Source organism: Cavia porcellus, unplaced genomic scaffold, assembly GCF_034190915.1.
Source record: "Cavia porcellus strain 051 isolate PalLab524CR breed Dunkin Hartley unplaced genomic scaffold, mCavPor4.1 scaffold_5, whole genome shotgun sequence".
NCBI classification, from domain to species: domain Eukaryota; kingdom Metazoa; phylum Chordata; class Mammalia; order Rodentia; family Caviidae; genus Cavia; species Cavia porcellus.
The window spans coordinates 74742425-74765824 of NW_026947488.1; the positions used below are offsets into that span (position 1 = coordinate 74742425).

The 23400-nt window shown below is 37.6% G+C and overlaps 2 pseudogenes; both read left to right on the forward strand.

Moving 5' to 3' along the window:
* Positions 1-1867: 1867 nt before the first annotated feature.
* Positions 1868-2013, forward strand: LOC111753503 (U1 spliceosomal RNA; annotated as a pseudogene).
* Positions 2014-18097: 16084 nt separating this feature from the next.
* Positions 18098-18548, forward strand: LOC134476180 (guanine nucleotide-binding protein G(s) subunit alpha-like; annotated as a pseudogene).
* Positions 18549-23400: the final 4852 nt, after the last annotated feature.

Sequence of the window (23400 nt, forward strand, 5' to 3'; positions counted from 1 at the left end):
GTGTCCCATCTACTCTGTTGTCTAGAAGCAAAGTTTAAAGTTATGTTTAATGGTATTATAATATTTCATGTTATAATACAGTTGTCACGTTTTAAAACCTGCAGAACATAACATTGCATCTAGTGGGCCCATCTCTTACTTTTCTACTATAAATTTGGTCTGTAGAATTATAGTAGCTGGCTGTGTGCCTCAGTACCTTTTCCTCAGAGACACAGGAAACAGTTTATGTTTTTACCCAATAAGTATAATGAATTGCAAGTTATGTGCAGGTGTGCAAAACAGGCATCTATTGAGCCACATTATTCTCCACCTAACTGGTTTTCTGTATATTTCCCAAGCATCATAGAGGGTCCCATAAACTTATGTCACTCCAGGATAGATTATAAATGAGTTTTCTTTTAATTGCTCTGTTAGAATTATCCCAATTCAGTGCACTGGCATACAAGAAACGAGATTCACCAATTTTGCAGGAGGTGAAAAGTGAATCTTAGGTTACTCATGCATGAGTGATGAGGGAGATCTATTATGATGAAATACATGCTTGTAAAACAGAAGACTGTTGTGGGTATGCAATGATGAGGAGGAGGATTTCAACAGTGGAAATTGTTTGCTGTCAGAGTTTGCAAGGAAATGGATTTAACACAAGACACATAATTTATAGCATTATTTTATAAGAGTCACCTACATAGTCAAATGCAGAAGAGTTCAGGAGACCATGCAGTAGAGACCTAAAGAATCCAGTTGAGGGCCTGGATTCCACAACAATGTCCTCCCTGAATACTCCTGGAGGCCTAGAGCCTGCACATTGTCTCTTGCAATTCTGTATGAAGGACCTTCACTAGACAGGCCCAGAGGCTGGAGGTGGAAGCCAGAAAGGGTGAGATGGTGGGATGATGGATTTGTACCAGCACACCGAGGGATCTGTACTGAAGCCAGGAAGTGATGCTTAAGGTAAGGACTACTGCTTCTTTTCCAAAATACAATTATAGACTTTAATGTAAATTTCTGTAAGACAGAACTTCTTTAATAAAACGTAGCTCAAGTAGCGGGATCATAGGCATGCACAAGCATATCAGGCAGTTTTTTTTTTTTTCGTGATATCAAAGAAGGCTTTAAAAAGTGCCCTCATTGGGACTAGGAATTTAGCTCAGGGCATAAGCACCTGCCTTGGAAGCAGGTGGTTGTGAGTTCGATCCCTGGTACTGATAAAAATGAAAAAGACAAAAAAAAGTGCCCTCATTTTATAGGATAAAAAATAAGCACAGAAAAAAACATTAGCACAGAGAATCACTTACTTCTGTAAGTGAAGGCCTCCTTCACTTGTTTTCCCTCAGCTTTCAATCTGTTCTTAACTTGGTATAGTTTTGTGAGAATAAATGAGGACAGTGCTTACTGCAGTTAGGCAGACTAATTTGAATACATCTTGTAGAAACACTTATTCTCCCCATTCATATTAAGTGAAGTTAAATTTGAAGAAAATAAATTGAAAAAATATAATTTTTAAATCATGTATTAGGCAGTAAGAGTGATGCATACTTGATTATGATTTTCAAGAACATAAAGGGCTAGTAGGGCTCACACCACTAGCTGTAGCAACTGATTGTAGCTCTAGATGTTGGAGGGGAGGGAAAAGGTAGCAATAGGATGGAAAAATAAAGAAAAGAGTCAAAACCTGAGGTCTGGTGGAGCTCTCTGTCCTGATGAGAGGAAAGCACCTGCTCTACTGCTGTAGTGCCCTTATTTACACATTTAGCAACACAATGTCGCATGACACTCCTATACATACAGAGATGGTCTGGAAGCTCAAGGAAGTCATTGAAGATATCACAATTGTGACTGGAGGCACAGCTAAAGGATGCAGAGCCCCACATTTACCTGGCAGGGGATATACCATGATCAAAAAGGTGGTTTTCCCAGAGCAAGGCTTATCCATTGCACTGCGGATGTTCTGACCCCTGAGATTTCCCCAAATGTAAGAGCCCAGGCCCAGATGGATTCTCTGCAGAATTCTACAAGAAATACAAAGAAGACCTAATGCTGACACTCCTCAAACTCTTCAATGAAATTGAAAGGGAAGCAATCCTTCCTAAGTCATTCTTGGAAGCAAATATTACTCTACTACCAAAACCTGAGAAAGAACCAACTAAAAAAGAGAACTGCAGGCCAATCTCCCTAATGAACACAGATGCAAAAATCCTCAATAAAATATTGGCAAATAGGATGCAGTAAATCATCAAGAAGATTATACACCATGATCAAGTGGGATTCATCCCAGGCATGCAGGGATGGTTCAACATACATAAATCAATGAAGATAATCCACCATATCAATAAAGCCAAAAGTAAGAATCACATGATAATTTCTATAGATGCAGAAAAAGCTTCTGATAATGTCCAACATTCATTCATGATAAGAACCTTACAGATAATTGGAATAGAAGGTCTTTATCTCAATATTATAAAGGCCATCTATGACAAACCAACAGCCAGTGTCATACTAAATGGCCAAAAACTGAAGGCCTTTACCTTAAAATCAGGCACAAGACAGGATGTCCCTTATCGCTGCTCCTGTTCAATATAGTACTGGAAATACTAGCCAGAGTAATTAGACAAGAGAGAGAAATAAAAGGGATAAAGATAGGAAAAGAGGAAGTTAAATTATCATTATTTGCAGATGCCATCATATTCTACATAGAAGACCCACCAAATTCAATTGGAAGACTCCTAGATATAATAAATAAATTCAGCAATGTAGCTGGATACAAAATCAATACTAAAAATCAATAGCATTCCTATATACTAACAAACAAAATCACAGAGATAGAAATAAAAGAAGCCACACCCTTCACACTAGCAACCAAAAAATTGAAATATTTAGGAATTATTCTCACAAAAGAAGTGAAAGATCTATATATGGGAAATTATAATACACTAAAAAAAGAAAATTGAAGAGTATCTCAGAAGATGGAAAGACATCCCTTGCTCATGGATAGGAAGAATAAATATAAAAATGGCCATTCTCCCAAAACTGCTATACAAATTCAATGCAATCCCAATAAAAATACCACCAACATACCTCATAGAACTCGAGAAATCACTCCTAAAATTTATGTGGATTGAGAAGAGACCTAGAATACAAAGACAGTTCTAAGCAGCAAAGGCAAGGCAGGAGGGATCACAATCCCTGACTTGAAGTTATACTACAAGGCAACAGTAGTAAAATCAACATGGTATTGGAACCAAAACAGAGCTGAAGATCAGTGGAATAGATTAGAAGACACAACCACAACTACAAACACACTCAACCACCTTATCTTTGATAAAGGAACCAAGCAGGTTCACTGGAAGAACAACAGTCTCTTTAATAAATGGTGTTGGAAACACTGGCTCTCCATTTGCCGAAAACTAAAGCTAGACCCATGTCTATCACCATGTACTAAATTAAAATCTAAGTGGATCAAAGATCTTAACATTAAAACATAAACACTCAATCTATTGGAAGACAAATTGGCTAAAAATCTTGAAGACATAGGGGTAGATAGAAAATTCATTGAACAGGAATCATACCACACAGGAAACACTTCCAAGAATCAATAACTGGGATCACCTCTTTTTATAAAGTCTCTGTATGTCAAAAGAAATCTCCAGCATAGTGAAAAGAAAATCCACAAACTGGGAAAAATCTTAGTGAACTGTTCCTCAGACAAAGGACTTCTGTCTAAAACGTATGAAGAATTAAAGAAAAATCAGACCTCCAAAATTCAAAGATCCAATCCAAAAATGGGCATCTGAGATGAATACAGTTCTCAGATGAAGAAATACAAATGGCAAATAAATACATGAAAAAATGTTGATCTTTATTATTCATTAGAGAAATGAAAATTAGAACCACACTGAGATTACAAATAACTCCTGAAAGAATGGCCAGGACCAAGCAAACTACCAACGACAAATGCTGGAGAGGCTGTGGGGGAAAAAGGAACTCTTCTGCAGTGTTGGTGGGAGTGTAGACTGGTACAACCTTTGTGGAGGTCAGTCTGGAGATTTCTCAAAAAGCTGGGATTGGAAGTCCCATTTGTTCCAGCTATTCCACTGCTAGGCATATTGCCAGAAGAACTGAAAACATCATACCACAGTGATATATGTGCACCCATGTTTATAGCAGCACAATTTGTAATAGCTAGATCTTGGAAACAACTTAAGTGTCCATTAACTGAGGAATGGATAAAAAAGATGTGGTATTTTTATACAATAGAGTACTACTCAGCTATAAAGAATGATCACATTGAGATATTTATAAATAAATGGAAACAGCTTGAGACCATACTCATAAGAAAATAAATCAAACTTACATGTATAAATACCAAATAGTCTCCCTAGTGAAGGAAATAGTAAAAATACAGAAAAGTATGTGGTAATCATGATTTCCCATTATATGGCTTTGAAGTCTTATAATGTTTTCATTCATTAGTTGGAATGGTTTGATTCTAGGTTGTTTGACTTTATTGTCTGTGATGGTATGAAAAATTATTTTGAAGAAACAAGACATTATAATAGCTAGTGCTGATTTAATATCATATTGTTTTGAAGTCCTACTAAGCTTTTGTTATGTTTCCATAGGTTTTATCATGTTGTATCTTATTGGATTTTATTATATGTGATAGTATAAACAAAATTTTTATGGACAAGGATAACCATTGTTCGTTTTCTGTTAGTTGGTTCCGAATACCCTGTAATGCTTTCATTCTCTTGAATGGTTTTATACTATTTTGATATGTTTGATACTATAGTGTACAAAGGTATACTCAAATATTTCAATGAAAGGGACACTATGGTAGCTACTGTTATGTTGGTTTGTCTTGTGGTGAAACACTACGTTGCTTAAATTGTTCTGTTCTGACCTGTTTTGTTATGTCTTCTTTTATCTTAATCTTTTAAAAAAAGAATGCAGAGCCTCAAGTTAAGGTCATATAGCAAGGCTTGCAGGATTCCCTAAGGCATAAGCACAACCTGAGAGTGCAGTGAAATTATTGTATAATGTGTATTACCCAGTCCCTTAAACTGGGACATGATTGAGACTTCCAAGTTAGAGACCAGGATCCAAGCCTTCCCCAAATGTTTCTATTTTAGAAGGTTAATGATGTCACCATATACCCTATCTACATGCCCTACTTCCCAACAGGATCACTATCAACTTGGTGGCTATTCTTGTAAACCTATAGATTGATGGTAGTTTGACTCCTTTGGTACTCACGTTATAACTTTGCCATCAAAAGTACCCTGATAGGATTTGGAATGTAGCTTAGTTCTAGCATGCACAAGGTCTAACTTTGATTCTCAATTTCCAATAATAACAATAACAATAATAAATAGAACCCTTGGCAATGACCTTTGTGGCAATCAACTTAGGGTACCTTCTCCGGAACTATCTCTCAATAAAATTTTGCTATTTATAACCTCATTTGCTCCTTGGAAATCACTCTTTGATTTTAGGAAACACAAACTTGCATGTGTGATATCTGACAGGTTGGGAGTTATATTTCTCTGACCTCATTTTGTGTCCCACCATGATAACTGAAATGAGATAAAAGTTTGGCTTTATTTCATGGCACCTCTAAATATTTTGACTGCACTCTAGACTGAGATTCTTTTCTGTTATCAAAACATGTTGTTCATTGTTTGCTGGTTGCTTACACCTTTTATTAGTTGCTTTAGCCATATTAAAAGTTGAGAGCAGGTAGGATGCCTGGAGGAGAACCAGATTCCAACCCCTTCCAGTGCTCAGGCTGAGAGATAAGAAGAGCCAACCTCCCTTACCTCTCAGATGTAAGTATCTGGCTGGCCCTCAGAAGCACAGCAGAGAGGACAGTTATAGAGGTAAAATACAACTTAATGCTGGAATTGTTTAGTGTTTCACTGACTGTGTAGGCCTAAAGTTGGTAGTCTGAGAATCTACTTAGAGGAAAACAATATGCAATATACCATCTATGGGAGAATCTATGTCTGAAGGTGGTTATTATTATTAATTAGCTATTATCTTGTTTTGAAGTCCTGTATCATTTTGATTGTTTTGTTTTGCTTGTTTTTTTTTTTTATCTTTTTTAAATTTTATTAAATCTGATGTCCTGGGCAATATTTCAAAGATAACAAGATAAATTATGGTAGCCATTTTGTATTTAGTATTATTTTGTTTTGAATCTTTTAAAAAAATTTTATATAAGGAGAAAAGAAAAAACAGAAAAAGAGTACAAGTTATATGCAGAATTAAAAAAATAAACATCAGGAAATCACTAGTTAATAGATTACATATTGTCACCTTAGAAATAGTTGTTCAAGTTACAAAATTAAAGCATATAAAGTGGACATTCAAACAGTGAGACTGCAAACAGTTCTATTCAATGATCCAACAAAACTCAGTAATATCATTATCTATCTTATACACTTAAATATACATGCAGTTATATCCTTTAGAGCACTTTGTTTTCCTCTCTTTTGTACAATGACAATTACACATTTTGGGTTTTATTACTCCCACAGTTCTTATTACTTTTTTTTTTAAAGAGAATAAAACCAAATGTGACATAACAAAACAGAGTCAGTCAAATTGAAAGGATGGACATAATACACATACTGTACAAACAAAATACAAGATGATCAACAATGGTTACCATAATGCCTCTTGCTATCTTAAAAAAGAATTGCCTATATCATGTTATAATAAAATTGAACAAAACAGTAAAGAACAAAACCAATAAAACCAAAACATTGGAGATATTACAGGACTTCAAAAGAAGATAACAGTCAAACCAGAATGGGCGTCATAATGAATCTTACTGTCTTCACAGTTGTTGCCTATACTCTTGAACTTGGTAGTATCAAGCAAAACAGAATAGAGGAAAATCAGTCAAAACAAGATGGTGAGAGCAATACAGAGTTTCAAATCAAGTTAATAGGAAATCAAAGTGGGTTACTATAATATATCCTGCTATTTTTTTATTTTTCCCTTAATTAAAAAGATAAAAAAAAGTAATGATAAAAAAAGGAGATTGAGATAAAAGAGGGCATAACAACAAAACAGCACAGGTCAGAACATAACCATTTAAGCAAAATAGTGTTTCACCACCAGATATCCTGACATAATAGTAGTTACCAGTGTCTCTTTCCTTGAAATCTTTGAGTATAACTTCGTATACTGTAGCATCAAACATATCAAGGGACACGAGATCCCCCTTTGGCAGTGGAGGAGAAATGAGGTACAGAAAGGATGGGTCTCGGGCCAGCCTGCTCGGGAGCGGCCGAGCCCCGACCCACCTCCAGCTCGGCAATGATTCGGTCCTTGTCAATCCTCGTAAAACCATTCAAGAGAATGACAGTATTACAGGGTATTTAGAGCCAACTAACCGAAAATGAACAATGGTTTCTATATAATCTCCTTGTCTATAAAAGTTTTGTTTATATTATCACATATAATAAAATCCAATAAGATACAACATGTTAAGACCGATGGAGACAGAAGAACAAAAGCTTGATGGAACTTCAAAACAAGAGGATATTAAATCAGCACTAGCTATTATGATGTCTTGTTTTCTCCAAAATAGCTGTTCCTACCATCCAATCTTCTCTGCCTCATTTCTGTTGAGCATTTTTCTGTCATTAGTTGTCAGTTTGTCTTCTTCATTTTGCTTCCTGCTCCATTCATTGTGGCCTCTCTGCCACTGTTTCTGGAATCTTGGTATTTTTCTTTTTTAGAGTGTCCTGCTGTATTCTCTGTAGAGTTGAATTGGTGGTTGCAAATTCCCCTAGTTCCTCTTTATCCTGGAAGCACCTTGTTTTTCCATCAATTTCTAGGGACAGTTGTGCAGGATATATCAATCTTGGCTGGAGGTTATTATCTTTCAAAGCTTGAATTATTTTCCCCACATGCTCTTTGTGATTTGATGGTTTGTGCCAAGAAGTCTGCTATAATTCTGATGGGTGTTCCCTTGTAAGTGATCTGTTTCTTGTCTCTGACGGCTTTTAATATTCTGTTCTTATATTGGATTTCTGGAATTTTGATTATTATATGCCTGGGTATTCTGTTTTTTTTTGAGAATAAGTCTAAATGCAGCACATACAAAACTTATTCTTATACAAAGTAATGGATTTGTCTGTATTCCTTTCTTGACATCTTTGCAGCTAATGAGGTGACTTGCTCTATTTTAGATGGCATTGTGAAATGGCTTTTTAAATATCTAATTGTTATTACAGCTTGCAAAAGTGGGTCTGAGGATGCAACCAGAGGCTTTGGGAAAGGTTTTAGAGATTCCCTTTTTTGAAGATGATTGTTACAAGTGTCTTAGGATGTGCTAATGTGCTTCTCTCTGCAATTCTGAAACTCTATTTTTTATTTTCAACTGGAAGCTCCTGAATACCCAAAAAAGAAGTGCTAATCTTTAAGGGAAGCAAAGGCAGACATTCCTTTACACAGAATATATAGCCCCAGATCCTGGATTCAAAAGCAACCTGAACCTGTTCCCGTCCAAGAAGGCACATATGAAGTTTTGGTTGAGCTGCAGTGTGGGTATAAGCTTCTCATGTGAGAAGCCAGAAAGAACCCCATTCAGTTTCTTTGAATATTAATCTAATTTTCAACATGGCAATGTATTGGGACTGGGCCATGAGCCCTGATTGCCTGTGTCAAGGATATGGCAAGAGGATAAAATAAGAAACAGACAAATTTAGTAATACATGATGATTGACTGGAAAGTGGATGTCTCCAGATGGACCAAGAGAGGGACACTCTAATGCAGCCACTGTTTATTGGATGTTTCAATGATAGGTGTGGCTAGTACAAGATTCGAATTTGGTGGAAGACTCAGAGGTCTATCTATCAATGGGCAATTATAATCTCAGAATGACTCAAGAGTGTGGAGATGATATCATGCTAAGAAGAATGGTGCCCTGAAGAGGTTTTTAAATGTAGTGGTCTTAATTTCAACTTATTGAGTGGGAGAGAATGGCTCAACCCTGAAAATTTAATGGCAAATTTAAAATGAGTGGCTCTGATAATCCCAAACCTCCACTTCATCCTTTAGGGAAGTATGAAAAATTAGGGTGAATTAGTGGTTCCTATCAGTGATGCATCTTGAGTCACTCATGACTTATGCTTTACTAAGGATCCAATAGAGACCCACCATAAGAAACATTTTGATCTTGATTCTCTTTGTGTCCTTGAGAAGAGTAGGATGGAGTTCTTGTGCCATGCATAGAGTCACTTGTCTGTCCCTTTTCCACTCCTCTGCTTCTGGGAAATAACATAACTGATCACAGCGGTGTTTTGTCCATCTGATTTTCTTCTCTGTGGCTACTGGTCCCCAAGTTTCCAGACTACAATGTTTGTTCCTCCCTGTACCGCTTGCAGAGTGAAACCAATCTTCACATATCTCTGACTCATTCTAAAATCCTCATCTAGGTTTAATTCTCAGACACTCAAGGAATAAATGTAAAATTTTAGTCCAAGTTTATCAGCCTTTCTGCTCTTTGGCCAAACTAGAAATTAACTCCTTTAACTTCTCTCTCCTTTCAAGAATGCTGCTTCATGAGACAAACTGACTGTTTTATCACAGAGAAGTTTCATTGATAGAGTGAAACACAGACCGACGTACCCTTACCAGTTTGAACAAGAACAGACTATGGTCATAGTCTCAGTCCCTAGAGGATTGCCTCTCTCCTGCCATGATTTCTCTCAAGAACATCTTGACAAGCCAGCTACCATTCTTGGAGAGATGCCAACCAAGTTTCTCAAAAAGGAAAGCCTGTAGCTAAGCATGGTTTGAGCGCCACAGATTCAAATGTTCAAAGCCTGGGAGCACAGTAAGTCAGGCTGATCCAATTTTAGCCACTTCCTTGGACTTGTGGTTCATGGCCACTGCTGCTAATGGTGATAAATCTAATGGTTTTAGATTGGGCCCAGAGCAAGAGGGATAGACAGGGATACCTTGTTTTTTTCAAAATGGAAGAAACTCTCATCTGCAGCAGGGCCAACTGGAGCCTTAGCAGACCTTCTTTCCCCACTGTTGGCAATACATCCTTAGCTCCAAAGAGTGTTGCCTCTTTCTGCCCCTCCCCTGGCCTGAGCATGCCCCTGAAAATAAAACAGTTCTAATTCCCTTACATAGAAAAGCGGCTACCCGAGATCCAGCCATGTTGGGACTTAGGCGGCTGCACAAGAAAGCAATTTTCTTGCCCTCTTGGTAAGCACCCCTGGCACTGGCTGGGAGGAGAATCACTCAGCTTTTCCCGTGAGCCTACTGGCGCATGAGATGAGAATCAAACATCTCTCCATCAACTGGGGACAGAGGTCTGAGCAACCTTTGGGAGGATGACCATATGCAATGTAGCAAATAAAGGGGATTTCCTTCTATGTTCTGTTTGAAGGCAAAGGTTATTTTCACTGTTATGTTTTGTAATTATTACTATACTCTATTCAATATTCTCCTTCAACTGATTTTACAATGGTCTGTTATTGGTTTGATTTTGCTATACCTAATTGATGGGACTATTGTGAAGATAATGAGATATACTACAGTACCTATTACTACCATCCCAGTATCCTATTGAAGTTCTGTACCAATGTCATTAGATTGTCTCTGTTTGCTTTGTTTTATCTTCTCCTGTTGTATTTTTATTACATTCTAAATTTAAAAACTTCCCTTGCATAGTTGTGCAGGACCACCTGCCTGACTCTCCCTGACAGAAGAGCAATTATCTCCATTTTGGCTAAACCTGGCCATATTTCCATGTATTGATATGTATAAAGCTGCTAGGATTTTTTACTTAACCCTTCAATTTACTTTGAACAAAGAAAATTAGTTCAGCTGAAGTCCTGATTTGTTGTCTTTAAAGGAAAGTGACAAGTCAGTGTTATTCCTGCCCCAAGAAAACATATATTAGTTGGGCAAGAAGGAGAGCGATGTTGTACACTGTTTCCTGAGATTGAGTCTCTAAATAAGAGGCTCTGACTACTCAGAGTTTATGAGATTAAACATCAGAGCTGAAGCATCAACCCCAAAACATTAGATACTATCTCAAACTCTGCTATGCAGATGACTTTTAATATCTCCTACCTCCTGCATATTGGTGATTTCAGGCCACCTAGCTAGCCCGGCTCACAGTACTCACACACTTTCTGCCACTCTCACAGTCAATCAGTCTCAAGCCATTTCCATCACTGGGAATTAATAAAATCCAGGTTTGGCCTTGAAGCATTTGTTCTGGTAAACCATTACCCTAGCAGGACTTAGGACCTCCTTAGTTCCCCACAGTTAAATATCTTAGTGTCTTCATTCTCACTGTGAGTTGCACTTAAAGTAGTAGATACAACAGGCTATAATTCCAGTAACTTTTTGAGGGGATTACAAATTATAAACCCCCTGGACTGCAATGAGGACCAAGAAGAGCTCTATATATCATCTGTTCCTTTAGAAAGAGAGGTTGTATATGGCTATCAACCTACAAATTTTGATCATCAAGCAGCAAGTGGCTATTGCAACAAGAAACCTGTATAGATTGCTATTCCAGCCAACAAACTCAGCAGCCTAGTGCTCAGCAAGAGTCTTTTAAATTTCTTAGATAAAATTGTCCTTCAAACCTACTAAACTCTGTGCTGCTATAAACATGGGAGCTCATATATTGTTGTGGCATGACATTTTTGATTTTTCTGGGAAAATACCCAAAAAAGGAATAGCTAGATTGAATGAGAGTTCCAATGCTAGCTTTTTCAGGCATCTCCACACTGATTTCCACAAAGGTTGTACCAGTTCACACTTCCACCAACAGTGGAGAAGTGTTCCTTTTTCTCCTTAGCCTTACCAACATCTGTTATTGGTTTTTGGTTGTTTGAACATTTTTTTATGCCTAGATTTTGTAACTTGAACAACTACTTCTAAGATAAAAACATGCAATATATTAACTAGTGTTAATTTCCTACCATATTTTGGAAATTCTGTATAATTTCTATCCTTTTCCTGTTTTGCTTTTTAAAACAAACAAAAAAAACTACAGAACTCTTTATTTTTCTACAGCTAAGACTTTATGACTTATGGTAAAGAAATATCAGACTTACAGATCACTTCAATAAATAGAGAGATCTAGGACCCAACCTGTTACACCTTTACTACAACAGCTTAAGTTGAGTGTTTGGATGTGGCTGTTTTTCCCAGTCTTCCTTTAAATTCAAGTACTCATGTTTTGGTCATACAAGCTTGAATTCCTTGAAAGAATATCTTTCTTCTCACCTAGAGCTGCCAAACTCCACTCCATCATGTTGATGAGCCAATGCTAAGTGTGCTGAACTCCTGTTATTGGGCTCTTAAGAGATGCATCCTCTGAAGAGACTCCATAAGTGCTAAACCCTAACATGGCTTCTACCCAAGGTTAGTTGGGTTAGTTGTCCAGAAAAGGCTCCTGACTGTAGTCTCCCCTGTACCAGCCCTAAACAGTTCCAACCAGCTAAACTGACAAACAATAACCATTGTCCACCAACTGCATTCAGTGATACCTCTTCAGACATTATGGACAGTTAAGTTACACAGAAATTAATATACAGTCACAGAGGAAGTGGGCTCTAAAGGAAGTCAGTGAAAAATAAAGACATGAGAATTGTGACTGTAGGTACAGTTAAAGAATGCAAGGCCTCAAAATTACACTGGCCAGGCCTGTATACTTCTCTAAGGGATTAGAAGAACTTGTGACTATAGTGAGACTACAATGTAATGGGTACGACTCAGACCCATACACCTTGATACGCATCAAACACCCAGAAAAGAGACCAGAAACCTTCCCTTCCTCCAAATGTTCCTGTTTTATAAGTCATAGATTAGCCAAGGTGAATGATGTCAGATGTATACCCCTGCTACATGCCCCACTTCCCAAATGGATCATTAGAAGCTAAGTGGCTATCCCTGCAAGCTTAAAGGTTGATTATAGTTTGTATCTGCATCATGACTGTCCTGGGTAAAATACCCCTGACAAAGGTCCTCTGTGGCAATCCACTTGGGATCCTTCCTGTCTCTCAGGAGCTATCTCTCAAGAGACCTTTTCTAGTCTTAACCTCTTTTGTCCTTAGAATTCATTCTTTGATTTCAGGGGACACCAAATTGGCATGTTTGATTATGCAGACACTCTTTGTAAGTATTGAGATCAGTCAGAAACATTAAATGATGAAAGAAAATAATATCCCGAAGGTAATGAAAATCTATATATGTGTATAATAGACTAATTTTTAAAACCGCTAACTTTTTTTTTTTTTTTTTTACCATGACTAGCAATTTTATTCGGTACCACAGAAAAGATTAATTATGACTCCTATGCCTTCCACAGTTCCTACAGTTTTTGGAAATTACCTTTACAAATACTACTTTGCTATAAAATTTTAAATACACTATATTATCATTCAGTAGATAAAATTATAACTGTTTGATTCTAACTCACATAGAATCTATATCAGATATCTTATTTAAGTTTTTGCTTTTACGGTCACTTTCCCATTTGTTATGCAAATCATAGACCAAATATGAAATATGAGCTTTTAAAATTATAACTGTTATTATTATTTTTTATTTAAAAGGAAAAAGAGAAAAAAAGCAGAACAAAACAAAACAGTGTAAGGGTACAAGTAATTCAGAACTACAAAAAAAAACCCAGTAAGCTATCACCACTTAATAGATTACACACTATCATCTTAGAAACAGTGTTTCAGGTCACAGGATCAAAGCATACAAAGTGAACATTCAAATAGTGAGACTGCAAATAGTTGTGTTCAGTAATCCAACCAAAAATATTAATATGGTCTTCTATTTAACACACCTAAACACCCTTGCTGTTGTATCCTTTAGGGCACTTTTTTCCCCTCTCTTTATTACAATAAAATTTACACATTTTGGGTTTTATTGCTCCTTTAGATCTTATTACTTTTTTTGGTAAGAGAATAAAATCAAGCATGATAAAACAAAGCTGTCAGTCAAAACCAAGGATAGACATAGCACATGATGTAAAAACAGAGTACAAGGTTATCAACAATGGTTACCATAATGCCTCTTGCTTCCTTAAGAATTGTCTATCTCACTAGGTATTATAAAGTTGAACAAAACAGTAGAGAACAAGACCAGTAAAACCTAAATATTGTAAATCTTACAGAACCTCAAAAGAGGATAATAGTCAAACCAGAATGGGGATCATAGTGAATCTTATTGCCTTCAAAGTAGTTGCCTATACTCTGATACTTGATACTTTCATACAGAGCAGAATAGAGTCTAATCAGTCAAAACAAGATAACGGGGATATTACAGGACTTCAAGTTAATAAGAAATCAAAAAAGTTACTATAATATATCCTGCTAGTTTTTTAAAATTTTTTCCCCTTAGTTTAAAAAAGAAATTTAAAAATTAAATAATTTTTTAATGAATAAGGTAGAGGTTGAGATAAAAGGGGGCATAACAACATAACAATACAGGTTAAAGCATAGCACTTTCAGCAACATAGTGCTTCACCACCAAATAACCTGACTTTATAGTAGTTACCACAGTGTCTTTTTCCTTGAAATATTTGAATATAACTTCATATGCTATAGCATCAAACATATCAAGACAGTGTAACACCATTCAAGTGGATGAAAGCATTGTAGAGTATTTAGAACCAGCTAACAGAAAAATGAACAATGGTTTCTATATTGTCTCTTTGTCTAGAACAATTTTTGTTTATACTACCACATACGATAAAATCCAGCAAGATACAACATGATAAAATCAGTGGAGACAGAAGAGCCATAGTTTGGTACTGCTTCAAAACAAGATGGTATTAAATCAGCACTAGCTATTATGATGTCTTGTTTTCTTCAAAATAGCTGTTCATTGCATCATAGGCCATAATATCAAATAGCCCAAAATAAAGCCATTCCAATTAATGAGTGAAAACTTTATAAGGCTTCAAGGCCACATAATGGGGAATCATGGTTACCACATACTTTTATATATTTGAATCATTTCCTGTACTAGGGAAACTATTCGGTGTTCACAGATGCGAGTTTGATTTATTTCACTTATGAGTATGGTTTCAAGCTGCGCCCATTTATTGATAAATATCTCAATGTGATCCTTCTTTATAGCTGAGTAGTACTCTATTGTATAGAAATACCACAGCTTTTTTATCCATTCCTCAGTTGATGGACACTTGGGTTGTAAAACCGCTAACTTTGAAAAATCACTTTAGAGAATCGTTGGCCAAAAAGGAAGTCTATTTCTTTGGCAATTTCCAAATTAATGAGTAGATTCATTTTATCAGGCAGTAAGTGAAAAGTTCAGAACACAGAAGTTTATTTTCAAGTAGTGGAAAAATAGTAAGCAAAAAGTGTGTTAAAATGCAAAGAAAGGTTCTATTTTGTTTGATTTTATTATTTCTGATTGCTATTTTGAGGATAAAAAGAGGCATTGTGGTAGGCATTGTTGATTTCTTCTTACCTTGCTTTAAAGTCTTATATTACTTTCAATGTTTTGTTTTCATTTGCTTTAATCTGCTTTATTTTGTTTGGCATTATTCTCTTTAAAGTAAAACAATACACAAAAATAAATGTCAAAAAATGCACTGATTGTTGTTTTACATGAGGAGATGATTCACATCTTTTGCTCTCTTCTAAGATGACACACATGTGATTTGAACTCTTTTCTGTTTTATTTAGGGCACTGAAAGACAGTGTTTTCCTATTTTCCAACAAAGATATAAACTTAGCAGACCAAAATTCATATGGTAGGATGAATAAAGCATAAGAGAAAGAACAGATACAATCATTTTGTGAAACAATTTTCCATTATCTAGGAAGGCTAAAAGGAAATTTTATATGGCATAGCAATTCACTTCAGGGAAAATAAACTTAGAAATACAAAATGCATTCATAACAAAGCATATCATAGGTCAGCTAAAACAGAATGCACTTTACTAGGCTGGATCTGATTCAAGACTGTGGGTCACTAGAATCAAGATATGGAACAGTACATTCTGCTTTGCCTTTCTTCCTTCTTTCTCTACCCCTCTGGTTCCTGGCTGCCATGGCTTGAAGTTTTCCTCTCTCATACCCTTTAGTCAGACTATGTTGGCCTAGAACCAGACAATAATCTCTGAGGTCTCTGAAACCATCAGCCAAAATAAATTTTTTCCTTCATAAATGTCACATATCAAGGATCTTGTTACAGCCACGGGAAAGTGACTAATACCACTTCCAGTCAACATACCACACTGACAGTCCTAGTCAGAAAAACTAGTAAGAAAAAGAAATACAAGGCCTCTGCATCAGAAACAAATAAGTAAATTTGCTTCAGTTTGCAGAGAGCATGATCTTACACACAGAAAACTGAGAGAATCTACTGAGAAACTTGTTACTAATAAACAAAGTCAGTAAGGTTTCAGGACACAAAATCCACATACAAAAACTAGTTGTATGTCTATAAACTAACTGTGTACCTCACAGAAACGACAACAACAAAATTCTGCTTATAACAGTGCCACAAAGAAAAAAATCATTAGTAATAAATTTAACCAAGAACTTAAAATATCTGCACACTAACAACTGTAACATCCAAATACATAAGTAGTTGTCCATATTCATACATCATAAGAATCAAAATTGTTGAAACATTCCTCCAACCCAAAATAATATACAGGTTCGATACAATTGCTCCATATTCCAATAGCATTTTCCAATGAAAATATGGAAGTTCTAAAATGGACTTGGAACCCTTGAAGACTTGGGATAGCCAAAAGAGTCTTTAAGCAAGAATTAAGATGGAAGTCTAAGACTCCTGATTTTAAATGGTATTCAAAAGCTTGAGGAATCAAAATATTATCATCCTGTCATCAAAACACACCAAGGGATCAATGGAACAGAAGACCCTACTCAGAAATAAATCTACCGTTGCATAACCACTAAGCCTTGGCAAAGTCACCAATAATGCACAGGAGGAAGGATAATCTCTTCAGTGAATGGTGTAGATAAAACTGGATATGTGCATCCAAAGCCCCAAATTAGCCTTTATCTTACACCATACCCCCAAATCAACCGGAAGTGCATTAACAACTCAAACATAAGGCCCCAGATCACAAAACACCTGGAAGAAAGCAGTGGACACACAACCTCACATTGTACTTGACATTAGTTTTTCAGATATGACATAAGCAGCGCAGGCAACAAAGCAGAGGTAAACACATTTCGCAGCATCAAAATAAAAAGTTTTCACTCGGGCACAGCAAACAAAACCACTGAAGGAAAATGCAGCCCTGCCAGTGAGAGAGAGAGAGAAAAAAAAAAGGCAAAGTATCTAGTGAGCCATAGGCTTTAATATTCAAAATATAGGAAATTAAGTCAGTACAATTCAACAGCCCCCAAAATATTTGCAGATGAACACAAACACAACCTCATGAGAATGACTTCTTTAAATATGAGCAAAGGACTGGGGAGAATAAGGAGGGGGATTCCAGAAAGTTCCAGACTAACCTGGGCTACATAGTGAATTAAAGGCCAACTACTGAGCAAGACCCCATCTCAAAAGAAAGAAAGAAAGAAAAAAAAAAGAAAGGTAAAGTGACTGCCTGGGGCTTGGAGATTTTGCCTCCAGTGCAGCGTCTTCTTTGTGGCCTCCTCTTTTTCTCCTGGGGTGGGCATCCTTGTGGGGTGGGCGGGTGAGACAGTGTGGGGTGAGGAGGTCTGATGGCAGTTTCTGGTCTGGGGTCAGGCTCAGTCAGAGACACCGCATCCAGAAATGGCCCCAGGGAAGGAGGAAGGCCTCTCTGCACTCTCTGCCCTCTCCACGCTCTTCTCTCCACCCACTTGTTCCTTTTATATCCACTGTGCTGTCCTCTCCACTGGTGACTCCAAGACCACAGCACAGAGAAAGGTGCCTGGCGCTAAGAGCCGCCCTGGCCCAGGCCCTAAGAGCCGGTGGGCATCTGAGCCTCCTGCCTTCTACCAAAAGTGCGATCATGTCCAGTCCCAACTGCATGCCGCCTTGCCCTCTTCAAGAACTGGTTCCAGTTCTGGCTGAGGAAAGGCAAGGGTTAGGAGGAGGGGCGGCATGAGGTCATCAGAGAGACCCGCAGAAAGGAGCAGCCTGAAGGCAGACACTGAAACCCTCCTGGCCGCGGTGAGCCCCCTGCCAAGACCCCCCTTACCCCCCCCTTGGTGCTGCACCACCTGAGGACCAGCTCAACCTGGACTACATCGTGAGCGCCAGCGCCCAGCGCGACTTCAGCTTCCCACCCGAGTTCTATGAGCACGCCAGGGCGCTGTGGGAGGACGCGGGGGTGCACCTCTGCTGTGAGCGCGCCAGGCTGTGCGGGCTGATGGACTGCTCCGGGTACTTTCTGGACAAGATCGATGTCATCAAGCAGCCTGACTATGAGCCCAGCCACCAGGACCTCCTCCACTGCCGCGTCCACACCCCTGGACTCTTTGAGACCAAGTTCCAAGTGGACCAGGTGAGCTTCCACCTCTTCTACCCAGAAGGTCTGAACTACAGCAGCTAGGTATGGGCATGATTATGATTATGTTCTTACACTTATGATGCTTTTGATTCTTCTAGCAAGATGCAAATAAGGTGAATAAATTCAATTAATATAAAGGGATAGGGGAGATAAATATCATCGAGAGGAGACAAGGATATTCATAATTTTAACATTGTGCTTTTAAGAAAAACAGCTGCGTTGGTACAGCAAAGATATTTGGATATTGCTCTTTTGAGAAACTCAATGAAGAAATTTTGTTAGTGAAGTTTCTAAAAGACATCAGCGTGGGTTGGGCTTATCATTTGTAAAAAGGGCCTTTTCTCCTGTGTCTAGGGCCTCCCTTCTCACTTGTGAGCTGTCTTTTGCATGTGGAAAGGCCCATCACGCTTTCTCTGCGAAGTGAATTCTCTTTTCCCATAGACATTCAGTTAGAAAACCACATAAATGTACCTAGTTTTTGGCCATAGTACACATCTATCTCTTAAGAGCCTGTACGCTCTTCTCTTTGAATGTATACTTTTAAACCAGTGCCCAACAAACCTCTCTTTATGCCTCTTACAGATATGCCTTAAAATTGTATTCCTGAGACAAAACTCATAAGCCTAAAACCTGTTCAGAGGTGCTAATTAGAGACAAGTTTGGCTCATATCATGATATTTGAGTTATACCAAGATAAATTAAAAGACTAGATTCTCAAAAGGTAGATCTAACTTGTACAAAATACACTAATTAAACATAAAGAGAAATTGTGCTTCTTAAATGTACACATTGTGGGAAGAGGGACAGTAGAGGAAGGGATGATTATTCAATCTCTAAAAAGCTTAGGAGTGAGAAAACTGCTGTGAATCATGGTCCCAACCCAGTTTGTTGGTGCCACTATCAGATAGGAGGACTTGACCATAAAGAACATCCCTAAGGAGGCCCTTTTCTGGGTAGTCACCCACAGAAAAGAGAACTCTGGGACTACTGAGAAGCCTGTCACCATCCATGCTACCTCAGAGGGGACCTGTGAAGTAGCATGACCCTTGAAATCATATGGAGGAGATCAATGAGAACAAACTAGCTGAAGAGATTCTTTTGAAAAGTCTTGGCCCACAATGGGTTGGTTGGAAGACTCATTGGCAAAGAAGGTAAAAAATTTTAAGAAAATTGAACATAAGATGGCTACTAAGATCACAATCTCATGTTTGCAGGATTTGAGCATCTATGCACCTAAAGGAACCACCACTGTGAAGGCACAGTGGAAGCCTGTGTCAGTCCTGAGGTGGAGAAGCTGTGTGAGGCCTTGGAAAATGACATGCTGGCTGTTCATATGGTGTCTAGTGCTTCTTTGCCATTGGTTTTCTGTGTTTCCAGCAATGACCCATGTTTCTCTTGAAAATAACTGTTTCTGAGCTAATGAGCAGGTGCTTTCAAATTGGAATATAGAGTTTCCCTGAGTTCCTAGTGTAAACACATTAGAATGATCTAGAAACAGCTGAGAAAATAAGACAAAAAAATCTGAATGCAAGAGCATGAAGCCATTAAAATTATAACTTTGAAGACTATGAAATGAGAAACTACTTATGATACAGTGTTTATTAAGAAAAATGTCCGACTGGGGTAATAGATTGTGTAAAATAATAGATTGTATAAAATAATACTGATCAAACTTATTAAGAGACTGCCTACAAAGATTAAAATAGGTGGTAGGTTAGGAAAGCATTTCCTCCCACACATCTACTTTCTGTAATATCAACTTGTTACTTTTTAAATTAAAAAATAATGTACTTTAAAATTAAAAAATGGACACTTTTAATTATGCAATAAATTGTGCAGTAACATCACTTGGAAAGCAACTTTTGGTTCTCTGACATAGATCAAACAATGTAGAAGTAGTACAATTTCAGTCTTTAGGAAAATTAAATATTCCTGAAATATTTTTATGGAGTATTTTTGTCACTGTTATAGAATTATTTTTACTATTATTATGGAAGAGGCCTGAGCTGAGGGACAATTTACTGTTTATCTTTTTTTAACCTTTTGAAATGAGATCATGGCAATGTACTACCTAGTTCAACATAAAAAGTTTTTGTATTATTGTAATGTAATGTAATTTTTAAATTTTTATTTTAAAGGGAATAAAATAGAATAAAACCAATCAAAATCAACCAGATACAGTACTTTAAAATGTTACAAAATCAACAATATTTACCATAATACCCTTTGATGTCTTCAAAATAGCTGCATATAACTTTGGACATAGTAAAAATCAAACAGAACAGAATAGAATAGAAACAATAAAAACAAAACAATGCATCAGCAAAGCACCTCATGAATATCATCTTACATGGCTCTGTGTCTGCAAGTACAGAGATTTTCTTACTTGAGACCTCCAGTGAGACTTGGGGCTCTGAGAAGGATACCTTAATTGGGACTGTGGGCCCAAGACCCTTCAATGTTCACAGCAGCAAGTCCAAGCAGATCAGCCAGTGACAAATTCAGTGATGATGAGATCTGCTGCGAGGGCAAGGAGTTAGAGGATGGTTTCCTGTTCTCTGGAAGCTAGGAGAGTCACTCTTTTAATGGTCCTTGAGATTGCAGAGCAGCCAGGGCCTCAAAGGAACTTGTGAGTTGGGGCAATCTCTTGTCCTGTGTTCTTTCATGACACACTTGAAGCATGGCCTGGAGGGGCTTGGGCAGCTCCACCTTGTTTTGGTTTACCTGTCTAATGAGCCCCAAGTGCCACAGCTAAAAGATCAGATTGATATTTAGCAAGTTTCTTTTTGAGTTTTATGTCTGTTTTTGAAAACATGAAAACCATAGTAAGAAGGTCTTCCTGAGGCATTTGAGGGCCAAGTGTAGTCTTTTGTGTTGGGATCTGGCCCATAGCAGGAGATAGCTGTCTCCTCCAAGGTCACAAGACATTTGGTCCTTTGTGTTGGCTCCTTTGAGGCCCTAGCCCCATCTCATTGTCTATAATTTTTTTTAACTGACTCAGCTGCCTGCAACATTTTCATCTGTGAAGAAGCAAACTGAACTGCTGTGAAGGGCTAATTGATGATGGCTGATCTTGCCTTTTCAGGCTGAAGAGGGTCACAGTTGTTGAATGGCAGTCAGTTATTGATACTCTGTAGAGCTTCTAGCTACTGTCTCTCCATAGATAGCAGTCATTTTCATCTTGGGTATGTGTACAGATTTAAGTCTAGAGGAGAAAAAGGCAAAGAATATGTAGGGACCAAATAATAGAATCAACAGGATAATTATGAGTACAGTTCTAGTGATAGCTTCCCATAAGGAGGATAGGATAAGGTCCAGGGAATTTTAGAAACTGACATATCATTGATTTATCATACACACATTTAGTTTTTACAATTGTATAAGTACCTCTTGTGCTGTTAGAATATCTAATGTCATCTGATTTTGGAGGATGACCTGTTTTATTAATTTTATCTTTTTTATTTAGCAGAGAGACCAGCTTACAGTGTCATTTAAGGTCTGTTGAGTATAGTTAATTATGGTCTCAATATGTGTTATATAACCTTTTCCTGGAAGCGATCTGGTGGATCCCAGTAAAAGGAATCTGAAAGGAATTTAGCATATTTGTTAATGTTTTCATCTGTAGGATGACTTGGGGTTTGGCACTTTGTAATCAAGAACAAACTTTGAGCAGTAGGGTTGACAGTTAAGTTTGGAAAGTGTTTTTAAGTTTTAAAAATTATCATTTGACTGGTGACCTCATGTTGGTTACACTTGAATCTCCTGGCTGGAGCAAAAGAAAAAGGCAGATGTCTAGATCTGAAAGAAAATATTTATCATCATAAGCAATTCCAATTTTGTATTGAAAGTATAATATACCATAGGATCAACAATAATGAACTGTCCTAGTCATATGAAACCTTTGAATTAGCACCAAGAACCTCAGTATATTTTTTACAACTTTTGTTTGGAGTCTCCCATAAGGCTATGAAGATTTTTGGGGCCTCTGATAAATGAATGAGAACTGGTTAAAGTTACCAGGCATCCACTTTCTTATCCATCAGTTTAAGTCTTGTCTAATCTCTTCTCACCTCAAGGGAGTTTGTTTAACCAATTTTAGCATCATTTTGACCAGCAGGCAACCCAGGTGGAAGCATGCTTTATTAATCTATAACCCAAATAACCATTGATTAAATGATCCGAAAATGCAAAGAAAAGGGAAAAGAAAATAGATTGTTGAGCTCAAATAAAAAGGAACAACTGTTTACAGGGCAGACAAATGGACAGATATGGACAGCCCACTCTGTATAGTACAAACCAGACTGGACGAATACACCACACATACGCAGACAGATTGACAAACATCTTAAAAAATCAGAGTGCATTCAAATATATTTGGCATTTGAACTATAATAAATAGACTAGTGTCAGCATTTTGGTAGGTCAATTAACAAACTTCTCTTGAAATAAGAGTATCAGAAAAGGAACCTAATTTATAGTTTCCTGAGATAGGCTGATAAGAGAAAAAAGGAACGTGAATATGAACTGGTCCCTCACGACGAGCCTGTTCCAAATAGGGAGTGAGGCTGAAAAGGCTATGCAGTGGGAGGTGTAGATTGTTACTGATCAACCAACTGCCCAGCAGGCATCTGTGGGAAAATACAGGTTGATTGGCCATAAAACAGCCATTTGTCACCATGCAACATGGAAACATGAGATGGTGACTGGTTATCATGAGACCCACAGCAAGATGGCTGCTGGTGATCTCATGATGAGGTATCACAAGATGGTGGCAATTTAGCCTGTGACCTGTTACAAGACAGAAGCAAACTGTCACATGGTGGAGGACTGTAATATGGTGGCTGACCTTTATGTGAGCTGCAACAAGATCGCTGTTGAGGACCACATGGCATAG